This window comes from Petaurus breviceps, unplaced genomic scaffold (genome assembly GCF_028583685.1).
Source record: "Petaurus breviceps papuanus isolate PSGF00001 unplaced genomic scaffold, PetGlider_PUasm1.0 181, whole genome shotgun sequence".
NCBI classification, from domain to species: Eukaryota; Metazoa; Chordata; class Mammalia; order Diprotodontia; family Petauridae; genus Petaurus; species Petaurus breviceps.
Window position 1 is genome coordinate 24,665,325 of NW_027185784.1, and position 11,676 is coordinate 24,677,000.

Genomic DNA, 11,676 nt, shown 5'->3' on the forward strand with positions numbered 1-11,676 from the left:
TTTTGCCTTTTAAAACAATTCTCACTCACAGGATTGTTGTGAAGACCAAATGTGTGACCTCTGGGTAGTCATTTACACCCCTGGGCCATAGTCCCCACATCTATAAAATGAGAGGGTTCGATTAAATGGCCTTGGAGGTTCCTCTCAGCTTGAGATGGTCTATCCTCTGGTCCTATCAGTTATTGTATGTAAAATACTTTGCAAGTCTGAAAGGGTTTTTTGCAAATACTCTTTTGTCAGTACTCCCCTTCTTATTACTTTCTTTTTTTTTCCTTCTTATTACTTTCTCATTAATCTTTAAAGGTTCCATTCCTGAACTATCTCTCTTAGTCCACTTGGTCCCAGAGGAAGCAAGATCTTTTCTGGTTAGCTCCAAAGGCACCCCTTGCTTCCAGGTCAAAACTGCTCTCCTCAAACACATTACTTTATTTACAGTTAGGATAAGAGTCACTCTAAATTCACATAGACCTTTTTGGGAAGGAGGCATTCTGACACACTATATACCCCCTTAACAATCCCAGTCACTACCCTGGTTGAAAGACAATTTAAATCACTACTTGAACAATGATCCCTTGAGTTCTTGATTTAAGGGGTTCCTCCCAAGAACAGCTGGATACAGAATGAGCTCTGACTGGCCAAGGCAATCTATCAGCTAAGGGAGTGCTATTACCTTCTTCCTATCCATGAAACCTCAGACAGGCCTCTTTCCATTTGGTGAAGGGATTCAAACAGTCTGCCATTTGTTTCAGTACAGCCTGGCACAGAAAAAAGCACAGTAGCTACTCCATCCAGAGTGTTGAATGAATGGGAGGAAGATCAAGCTCCATCAAAGGGAATAAATTAGGAGGAGAATCAGTTACACATCCGATCAAAGGAGCCAAGAAGAGATAGTTTGGAGGAGATGGGGGAGGAAGGAGGAGGGAGGAAAAGGGGAAGAAGGAAAAAAGAGGTGGTGGTAGACCACAGTGTCAAATGCTGCAGAGGTCAAGGAGAATGAGAGTAGAGAAGAGATCAATGGATGTGGGGCAAAGGGTCATTGGTGGCTGTGGGGCAGGTGCCTGAGTAATGAGATAGAGGGTTAAGGAATTGAATGAGGAAGTGGAAATCACAAGTATAGGATACCTGAATCTGACACATCAGCTGTATGACCACAGGTAAGTCACATGAATTTTATGAGCCTCAGTTTCCTCACCTGTAAAATAGGGATAATTAACTCTATGGGACCTACTTCACAGAGTTGATGTGAAGCTTAAATGAGATCAGATATATAAAATGCTTTGTATTAGTGTCCATTATAATAACAATAATTGTCTCCCAGTAGCTACTTCTTTTCTTCCCTTAAACTAGATATGTGATTTCATAGGTGTAAGGAATTCCAGTTAAGCGTTCCTCTACATAGGCAGATCAGCACCTTCAGTGCAATTTTTCTTCTCAGAGAGTTAGCTTGGACACTGAGAGGTGAAATAACTGGCCCAGAATTACCCAGCCAGTATTTATCCCAATTTTTCCTGACTCAAAGCTCTGCTAAATATCCACTATGCCATGGTGACTCTCACACGGCTGATATTTTCTCCATTGATCTGTCAGCAAGCACACTAAAAGCAGCCACCTTCTTTCTCTAACTTCCTAATCCTTTGTTGACATGTAACCCTGGAGGGATGTTGAAAACCTGTGTAAGTAAGAGCTTCCTATGCACTCTCTGGCCCCTTCCCTGATGCCATCTCAATCCTCTCAGCCCTCCATTAGTAACTTTGGTTACCGTTACCAGCTTGCCAGAAGTCAGAGAATATTGACTAGAGTTCTCCTCCTTGCCAAATCTATAGAACTGGGGTTTTGCCTCCACTGCGGTTATTTCTGGCCTGTTTATCCTGGGCTGCATTAAGAGGATTCCTCTTTTCACTCCATTAGATGCCTCTGTCCAGCTGAGGGCTAAACAGAGACCATCAGAGACTCTTTGATGTTCTGGGAGCTTGTTTATATTTGTTAGATAACACTAGCACAGATGGTGAAATAGAAGAGCAGATTCAATGGAAGACTGAGCAAGCAACTGTGGGAGGAAGGGTACGTAAGAGTTGGGGGTCAGCGGTCCCTCCTCCCCAACCTCATTCCAAACTTGAGCAAACTATCTCACCTACAGCATAAGCATTATAAGATCATAGATTTCAAGCTGGAAGTAATTTCAAGAGGTTATCTAGTAAAGGCAGCCCTTTCACAATGGAGGAAGTTGGCTATGATTTTCTTCAAGTCACACAGAGCCAGGATTTCAACCCAAGGCCTCTGACACTAAATCCAATGCTCTAATGCTCTTTCACTACTCAAGCAAGCCAAGAAGCTTGCAGAGCCCTGAAGCGCAAGCACAGACTAACGTTTCTGAAGTGGGGATAGAGAAAGTTAAGAGTTTTGTAAACTGTTCGGGAGAACTGTCATGCCTTCTTCCCCAGCCAAGATATACTAACTTAGATTTGTAAAATCCTTCACAAAGCACTTTCCTGGTTTCATTTACTCCTCCCAACCATCCTGTGAGGTAGGAAAGGTGGGACTTTTTTCTATTTTATGGATAAGAATGGCAGTTCTCAAACTTTTTTTTGTCTCAGGACCCTTTAATACTCTTAAAAATTACTGCGGATTCCTGTCTCTTAATATTTACTATACTAGACATTGATATGCATATTAGAAATTAAAGTCTTTGTGAAGAATAAGTGACTTGTCTAAGGTCACACAGCCAGTGAGACCAAGTAGGCCTGAAAATCAGCTCTCCTAACTCCGAGGCCATCGCTCTTTCCCCTATCCTACAAGGGATAAACTGCTAGTCTCTTCTTCTGTCACAGTTCCTGGCTACAGAGGAGTAACTAAATATTTTCTCCACACTGTGTGAGTTCTAAGAATGTCTTCTATCCTATCCCACCCCCGAACCATGTCCAAATTTGCCAAACCAAACCACAGGAAAATAACTCTTTCTCCACAACTATCATCAGTATTCTTTTCCATTAGACCAGGGTGGGAATCACAGGACCTGGGTTTTTAACTTTGACTTGCTGGGTGATCCTGGACAAATCACTTAACCCCTCTGGGTCACAGTTAGGCCATCTATGAAACAGTAACCCTAGCCTCCCTACTTTAAGACAGTAGAAGCACAAAGGAAGTTGTTATTCATGGAGTCCTATGTTGGGCTGTTACACTTACTAGCTATGTGACTATGTTGGAAAAAAAAGCAGCATAATCAACTTTTGATTTTGGGGGGGCAAGGTGCAGGTGGGTTAGAAATAGCATTAGGAATTTTTCGGGCTAAATACATGGTGTCTCAAAAGTTCTGATAGCTTAAAACTGCATGAAGACTTTTAGAAAATTCTATATAGGATATATCTGGTCACCTTATCTGAAGAAGTCAGACAAAACCTCCCTGGTCCATAGGATGTCGGCTCTATGTGATCTTACTGCTCAAGAGTTATACAAAGTTGCCTAGCCCATTCTAGAAATGGCCACCCAAACAACAACAAAAGAAAAACAGGCTGGAGGTGACAGTATGAGGAGGTAAAATTTCAAAGTAAAGTCTTTTGCTGGGGTAGATGGGTAGATGGAACATTTTGGAGATTCTCCAGACATAGATGAGGGATCGAATAGAAAGAAAGGTGGCTCCCCCATCCCACTGCTGCTTTCAAGCAAGAAATAGTGTGTGTTTATGTGTGTATGCATATACAAACACACACAGTGTATACACATATGTATATATTATAACCTTAAAACTTGAAATTGGGCTCTGGTTTTTCAATTTTTTATTCCTTTTGCTCCATATAATTTTAAAGGAAAAAAATGTGCTTGTCAATCTTTCCATTTGGGAATCATGCAAAGGAAACAGAAGGGAAGACCAGCCACTGTGTGTGTGTGTGTGTGTGTGTGTGTGTGTGTGAGAAAGAGAGAGAGAGAGAGAGAGAGAGAGAGAGAGAGACTTCCCTCCCACCCACCACAAGTGTAATGTTTTCATCTTGCATAGCCTTTACAAATTGTATTTTCCCCGTAAGAGTTGAGGCTTTCCACTCTTGAGGATTCTGGAACAATTTAGTTTGGGAAAAGTAAGAAAGAGGGATTTGAGAGAATAAAAATTTTAAATGACATTAGATTAGGCCAACGCAACAATATTCCAAAACAGCAGCTTCTCAAAGTGTGGTCCAAGGTGCCCTGGAGATTCACAAGACCCTTTCAAGGGGTCTGTGAGATCAAAACTATTACCATAATAATGTACTTTTAATTTCAAGTATTAATATTAATTTCAAATATGATCAATATTGGTAGAAATAGCCCACATAAACAAAAGTTCTCTGGGAAGTCTGAAATAGTTTTAGACAGTATAAAGGGGAAAAGTTTGAGAACCACTACTCCAGAGCATTGGTTCTCCAAATTTTTCCTTGGTGAGCAAAAGATGCTAAATAATATGGTTCCAAGTCCTCAATTTCTGTGAAGGGCACCACCATCCTCCCACTCACCCAGGCTGGTCATTTCAGAGCCATCCTCCAACTCTTCCTTACCCTCTCTATTCAGTCAGTGGTCAATTCTTATCAGATCTATCCCCACATATTATTCCCTTCTTTGTCCTCACTAAGTCAGAACCCTAATTCATCCCCCCCCCCCATCAGGACTATTTCCACAGCCTTTTTACTTAGTCTCTCTACCTCTAGTCTCTCCCCTCTGTATGCCATCCTCCACTCAGCTGCCAAAATGATTTTCCTAAAGGGAAGGTCTGACCATGTCACCACTCAGCTAGAAAAACTTCAACCCCTCCCTATTGCCTCTAGCATAAAACACAAACGCGTCTGTTTGGCATTTAAAGCTCTTTACAATCTGGCTCCAGCCAGTGTTTCCAGATTGAGTCCACATTACTATCCCTCACAGGTGTTGTTTTCACCAGAATGACTTGCTGCTATACACAACATTCCTATCGCTGTACCTTTGCACAGGCTATGTGCCAAGCCTGGAATGCCCTCCCTCCTAACTCCTTTCAAGGCTCAGCTCAGGGGCCACTTCATACAGTCTATATCTCTCCTACCTCATCTCCCCATAGCTGTCTCTTCCTCCTTTGAAATCTCTTTGTATGCTTAGTTTTTATTTGTCTGTATGCATTGTCTTTGTATCCCCAGGGCCTGGCACATAAGTACTTAAAAAAATATTTGTTGACTGATTAATGTTGTTTCCTTGAGATCAGGGACTCTCCTTATCTCTGTCTGGCTCATAGATGGCATTTAATATCATTAAAAATGGGAAGAATGACATTGTTTCCAAAGAGACGCCAATGGGAATGGTGATAATATCAACGATTGACACCAGGGACAAAAGCATAGGCACTGTCTTACGTCCTAACATTTAGGATGTTAGGGCATTACCCAAAGGCAAAAAAATAGGAAGCTGTCTATTTGAGCAAATAAGATAATCACAGTGTATATAAAGTGCTTTATGAAATGTAAAGCACTATATAAATATGGGCTTATTATTATTACAATCTAGTATGATTTGGAAGTAGTAGGAAGGCCTTCTTTCCCTCCCCACCCCAAAATACTACCCCAATTGGACTCCTGAGGCACCTGCAATTCCACAATTGAAGGTTTACTGTTTTGGATTAAAGCAGCAATTCTCAACACTTAGACCCCGGTAGGGGCCTGTGGAGTTAATGCAAGAGATGCAGAAATTCACAGGACCATGGAGCATTATCATCTTGATTTTAATTAAGTATAAAATATGCAATGTGAATTCAGACAGATGCTGATAAACCATGGAAGTCCAAAGGAGGTTACTTGGGATAAGTAAAGGGCTTCCTATGGTGTATGTCTTATAAAGATCAGTGCCAGGAACTGGGGATGGACAGCCTGGAGGAGAAAGGGAACCAAGCAGCTGTCTCCTTGAAGAGGAATGAGAAAGGTTCCCTTTGGCTTCAGCAAACAGAGCTAGGAAACAAGATATCTTGTTGTAAAGAGACAGATCTAATCTTGAAAACCTTCAAAAGTAGAATTGGGCTGCTTAGAGGGGTCATCATTTCCCTCTCACTGGAGGGCTCAAGTGAAGGCTGATTGACCCCTTGATGGAGATGTTGTAAAGGTGGCTCCTTTTTAAGAATGAGTTGGATTAGATGGGCACTGAGAATGTGTAATTTCCAACTCTGAAAATGTACAGTCTGCAAACTGGGAATGGTGGGTTGTGCCTGTAATTCCAGGTACCTGGAATTCCTACCAGGGGAAGCTGAGACTGATGGGTCTCTCAAATTTGGGAGTTCTGAGCTTCAGGGGACTAAACTGATTGGTAATCTGCACTGTTTGGCCTTAATGTGGTAATTCCCAAGGAGCAGGGGGCCACCAGATTCCCTAAGAATGAGAGAATGGTCCATGTCAGAAATGGAAGAGGTCAAAACTCCCACACTAAACAAAGTGGGGTCATCTTGTCGTTCCAGTCTCATCCAGAAAGGAAGATCCAATCTTTTAAATGAATGAATGATTAAATGAACAAACAAACAAACAAAAGTGAAAAACAAATCCTGATATAAAAACACCTAGTTGACTTTTGCCTTCATATTTGTTATAAGTACTAGAACTTTTGGGGAAAATTATGAAGTACCTAATGCTTTTTTTTTTTCCCATGGCATATGTTTGGGAAAGTGGAAGTTCTGCACTTATTGCTTTGAAATGTAAATAATGAAACTAGCTGAATGTGAAATCAGATCAAGGGTGGAAACTTTCAGGGCATCCACCAGACTTCCTTTCTTTGAAAGGTACAAAATAACCAGCTATCCCATTAAATGATTCAGTATAATAAGCAAACATACTTCCACAAGCTGAATAAATAATGTATCTCACATATAAGTATTATTGTTTTTCAACTGTATGAAAATTATGATTAATGGAATATGAATCCATGTAAAATTATTACTGAATTCATAGTAACTTTGGGTTGCCATGGATTTTCATAATCATGGCTACTAATGGCAGCATGGGGGAGGAGTCCTTGTTAAAAAGGATCCTCATACTGAAAAGATTGGGAACCAGTGGCTTAGTGAGGTACTTCTCCCACCCTCCCACCCCTCCAGTTAAAATGCAAACCTTCTTGGAAGGCATAATGTATTAATCTAGCACATCATTTACACCTTTTTAATGAGTTAGATTGTCAGAATCCCTCCACCTTGATAAAAGCTTAGACGCAAATGAGGAAAGCTTTGGTAGGAGGCAGAGGGGAGAGAGAGGTGCAGAGTGTGATAAAATGTCCAAGGAAGACAGGTCACTATGGATGCCAGGATGTCACAAGAGAAAAGTACTGAAAGGTGAGAGGGAATTGGAAAGCAAACTCAGCTTGCTTCACAGTTTTGCCTAGGACTGGCTCTGTCCACGTCAAGCTCCATATGAAACTAAGTGCCACTGAAGCAGTCTCAGACTCACACTTTAAGAACTGCTGTCCTGAAGCACCTTCTGCATACATGTTTATCACCTGATTTTAACTGTGAGGTTGGAAGCTCACTTCAAAACCAATCTCATGGTAGGGCAGACGTCAGACTTGTTCATTTTAGTTGCTAAAGCTTCTGATGCCAAGTATCCAAAACTTAATTGTTCCTTTTTCTTTAGCCAATAGTAGAAAAGATCTGTACTGTAGGAACCTGGCAAAGATTTGGTTTTGAACTGAAGCTGATTCAATCTCTGTCAGGTGTCTCATTCAAAACACCCAATGGTTAAATAAATGAGAATCACCAATTCATCTAGAGTGGGGCTCTGAGTAAGGGGAAGAGGGGGAAGCCAGCACATCTGTGGTCTTGTTTTGTTTGTTACAATGTTTTGGTAACTCTATTTCCACAGAAATAGTTTTCTTTTTAATCCTTTATCTTTTATGAATTTAAAATCATTATTCTGAGAAAGGACTTATAAGCATCATGAGACACTACCCCAGAGGCTCATGATGCATAAAAAGGTTAAGAACCCCTAATCTAAAGTCTGCAAGTTCTATCCCTGCATTAATTTATGCTTTCAGCAAATAAAGTGCCCAGACTACATTATCTTGGTGTTAGAACTTGGCAGAACCTTGCCCTTGAGCTTGGTCCTTTCATTATTCTGACAGTATAAGCACTTGCAGAACGGAGTCTTGCAAATGACACCCATGGAGAGAGCATGGGCTTTGGAGTGAGAAGTCCTTCGTCCCAATCCCACTACTGTCCCTTCATCTCACTGGGCCTCAGTTTCTTTATCTGTAAAATGAGGGTGTCGAGCTAAAGGGCCTCTGAAGTTCCTTCCAACTTTAAATCTATGATCCTATATATATGTATGTATATGTGTGTGTATGCTAGTATAAACTAGTACTTATCCACCCCACACCAAGAAAGTGCATTTAGCCCCTATTTGGGGATCAAAAACCATAGCTTGGTTGTGCTAACTTACCAGACGTTAAGATGCTATCTTGAGTCTCCCAGTCAGGGTTCTGTTCTCTCCTTTTTGCTTCTAAGCATGGCCTCTAGATCTGTGTCCCTGCCCTGTACCCTTAGACTACACACCTGCTTGACACTGACCCAAGCTTTCCTCATCTATTCCATATCTTGCCTGTTGTCAGGGATCCCTTTAGGTTTGGCTGACATATTGTGTAAGGGACAGGGTTTAGAAGGTAGTGACAACTGTTCGATCTGTTTCTTTATCTCTAAAATGTGAATAAACAGCAACTATTGTTGTTTTATTGTAAGTATATTTGTGTGTGCTGACAGATATCTATCTACATATACACATACATACACACACACAGGCAACTAGGTGGCTCAGTGGATTGAACGCTGGTCCTGGGGTCAAGACCTGAGTTCAAAGCCAGCCTTAAACACTTACCAGCTGTGTGACCTTGGGCAAGTCACTTAACCTCTGTTTGCCTCAATCAACTGGGGAAGGAAATGGCAAACCACTGAACTATCTTTCTAAGAAAACGCCATGGACAGAATTGATGCAATATGGTCCATAGGGTCAAGAAGAGTTGATACAACTTAATGACAACTATTTTTATATATGTATACACATACATATAAACACACATTTATGTACAAAGATATATGAATATATAAAATATATCCATTTATAAGAAATTAAGAGATAAAACACTTTGCAGACTTTAAAAACCATTATTATCCTTATTACTGTCAAAGGCATAACTTTTATTATCACCATATTCCTCTGTTATTCCCTGTGTTCAATTAAACAAACACTTATCAAGTACCTACTGTGTGTCAAACATTGTACTGGGCACTCTGCATGCAAAGACCCAAAAGAAATGGATTTTGCCTATAGGGACCCTGCATTCTACTGTAGGACCTTAGGCAGCTCAACCCAAACATCTCCCCTCCTTCCCAAACACCCATAGCACAGGGAGTACACAGCCACAGGAATAAAAGGAAAGATACCCAAGGTCACCAGACCCCTCCATATGCTCTGCTCTGTCTTATCTTACCTCTTTCTGACTTAGCTACACTGCCTTCCTTATTGTGCTAACATCTGTTCCCCCTTGTTGCCCTGAAACCTTAAATGGTCTCCATTTTTTTAGTAGAGAGAGGTCTTAAGATTGGTGTGGGAGGCATGAGAATAGAAGTTTGAAAAAATAACTAGGGAGACTAGAATAGCATTAATCAAGGTAAAACAAAAAGACTGCATGCAGTAGAGTCCAGTGGGGATAACAAATTTGTGGTGAGACTACCTTCACCAAGTCATTTCACTTCTCTTGTCTCAATTTCCTCATCTGTAAAATGAGGGGCTTGGACTAGATAATCTCTTTGTGCTTTAAATCCTATGATTTAGATTCCCAAAGGATTGGAGAAGATGAATGGTGGGGGTGATCCAAGGTTGAAAATCAGCAGAGCACAATGGGTACTAAAGAATCAAGGGTGCAAAATGTAGTAAACCGTGATGGATTAGTCAACTTGTAAGATCAGAACTATGAAGGAAAGAAAGTGAGGCCAGAGCAAAGATGAGGGACTGGAGGTCACAGTGAGGATGAAAGTCTCCATTATGTCATTGTGCCCTTTAAAAAAGATCTGTGTGTCAAGTTCTCCCTTTACTTTATCTCTGTGAAGACTTTTTTTTCATGTAAACTAATTTTTATATTTTGGGCTGCTGAAAGATGAAAATTACAGAACCACTCTCCTTTTTACCTCAGTGGCCAAAAACTCTAGACCCAAATTTGCTGCCTAAATGTCACATGATCCATTCCACTCCAGTGGCTGAAAGTATCCCATATATTTCCTTGATATGGATTCCTTTCTATTTTACTGGCACACTTTTAATCTAAAAAAAAAAAATGATCTCAATCCTTCTGTTATTTAAAGTTTATATTTCCCAAAGTGCAAGAGGCTAGTCTCCCCCCTTCTTCAGTTTTCTCACGACCCCTTTTCTGAGTAAAGTCTCTATTTAGCTGAGTCAAGATTCTGTTCTCTGCATCCAACAGGACCCAGCCCCAAAGCAGTCTAAGACTGATGTATGTGATTCTTTGGGCTGATTGTGGAAAGGACATTCATTCTTTCCCATTTCACCTCCGCCTCTTAGAATTCTTAGCTTTCTTTAAGGATCTGTCTTTGGATCCTCCTAGTTTTTTAGGGTTCTTCACCTTATCTTATATTTACTTATCTGTTTACAAGCTATAGTTCCCTGCCCCTCCCCCCCTTAGAATGTAAGCTCTTTGAGAGTAGCGGCTGGGTTTTGTTTTCCTCACGGTATCCCTTATACACAAAAGTACAGAGCCTTTTTGCCCCCCACCCCCCACGCCTCCAAAGGCACTTAACTGCTTGTTGTACTTCACCTTAGTGACAACAAAGGATTCAAGGGCTAACAAAAATCCTAAAAAAGACTCTACTATAGGCACTTCACTGATGTAGCTTACTCATTTTTACAAAAAAAATCAGTTAAATTATATCTCCGAAACATAACTAAACGGGTGTTAGAAGGTAGTTAGCATGTTATCCTTTTTCTCTGCCCCTCTTATAAGGAGCTACTGAACTACTGCTTTAGTCCTCACGGAGAAAACACTGCCCACCTTCTTCACAAATGCCCACAGCTTAGCTATTAGCACTAATCATGCCATTGCTTTGGTGCAAGGTCCAAGGTCCAAGCAATGTTCAGAATTCAGCTCTGAGTAAATCTCCTCAATACTATATCCTGTGTCACTTAGTCAGAACTCACCTTTACTGAATCTTACCCACCTCTACACTACCCTCAGAAGAAGAGGATAAACAAAACATTCCCAGAGGGAAACAATTTCTCATTTCCACTTTGAAAAGCCCTGCTACCTCAAGAATCAAACCACTAAAACCCCTGGCACAGGTGATGGGGGAATGGATGCTCACTTTCTTCTTTTTCTGGTCACCTTTCAATTTCAGGAGCCTCCGTCCTCCCTCCCATCCCCTTCCTGCTACCTCAGGCTTGTGAGAAGAGGGTCCCTGTTCAATTCCCTCTGGCTCCAAAGAGGTGTGGAACAGCTGGCTTCACCAGTGCACGTTAAAAACCACTCAGTCTAGCCCTATCGACCACTGACTTCCCTGTCCCCGCTCCTCCCCTCAAAAGGTGTATGATAGCTTTGCCAGTCACAAGGGGATAGCCTGAGTCCACTGAGAACCCAGCTTCATCTTTACACACACACACACCCAAATACACACACACACACACACACACACACACACACACACACACACAC

The 11,676-nt window shown here is 41.2% G+C and overlaps 1 protein-coding gene across 3 annotated transcripts in view; it reads right to left on the minus strand.

Annotated features, from left to right (window-relative positions):
• Nucleotides 1–11,676, minus strand: part of DENND2A (DENN domain containing 2A) — a 126,748-nt gene that overhangs the window by 114,344 nt on the left and 728 nt on the right. The window lies entirely within an intron of this gene.